The sequence below is a fragment of the Eurosta solidaginis genome, chromosome 2 (genome assembly GCF_040869045.1).
Source record: "Eurosta solidaginis isolate ZX-2024a chromosome 2, ASM4086904v1, whole genome shotgun sequence".
NCBI classification, from domain to species: Eukaryota; Metazoa; Arthropoda; class Insecta; order Diptera; family Tephritidae; genus Eurosta; species Eurosta solidaginis.
The window spans coordinates 282,290,145-282,291,032 of NC_090320.1; the positions used below are offsets into that span (position 1 = coordinate 282,290,145).

General features: G+C 30.1%; 1 non-coding gene across 1 annotated transcript; it reads left to right on the plus strand.

Moving 5' to 3' along the window:
* The first annotated feature begins 286 nt into the window (after positions 1-286).
* On the plus strand, positions 287-394 carry LOC137242949 (U6 spliceosomal RNA). Its single transcript, XR_010950419.1, has one exon. It is a non-coding gene; the product is annotated as a U6 spliceosomal RNA (small nuclear RNA).
* Positions 395-888: the final 494 nt, after the last annotated feature.

The window sequence follows — 888 nt, forward strand, 5'->3', positions numbered from 1 at the left end:
TATATGCTTAAAGTAAATATGTATGTAAGAATATGTTTAGAGTAATTTAGTATAAATAAGCTGACAATATTTGAATAAAGAAGCATTCGCTCATTGATGTTAAAACCTCTCAAAACCGATTATTTATTTTTAATCTTTATATAAGTTCATTGCCGGAAAGGATACACCTTTTATATGGCGATCCTGCCTTGATTATACAGGCTGATTACAGCCTAAGCCTTGTAAAAGAAAGAAAAAAAGAGAGAAGATGAATAAAATTCGGGCACCAACAATAAAAATTGCGGCAATTGAAAAACTTCGACAGAACATACACTAAAATTGAAACGATACAAAGAAGATTAGCATGGCCCCTGCGCAAGGATTACACCTAAATCGGGAAGCGTTCCACATTTGTAATGGTGATAAGATGATATAAACAACAGGACTGGCAGCATAATAATTATAATTATATATATATATATATATAAGCGATATGCCAGCCGCGCCGACGGTTTAGATAAGGTTTAACTAAATTTTAACTGCCATACCCAATGGGAAATTTAATATAGGTTACAAATAGCACAGGATAGAGCCTTTAAATTTGTAAAAGAGGCTAAAGAAAAACAAAAGATTAGTTATGATAAAAATATTCAAATATTTAAGCAAAAATTTCCCCGTAACATAGAGAATAGCAATATCATAGATAATAAGAAAATAATAATACACCAAAATACACTTAAATTAGTAGAATAAGAAAATGTTCAACCTACAAACATAAAATACAAAGGTAGAATTAATTTATACTTAACTAAATAAAAATAGAATGCTCATGCATTCTCCAAATGCATAAGCATTCTGAAAAAAAGGGAGGTGTAGTGTAAGCAGCCAACAATTTATATTTAAATCAGC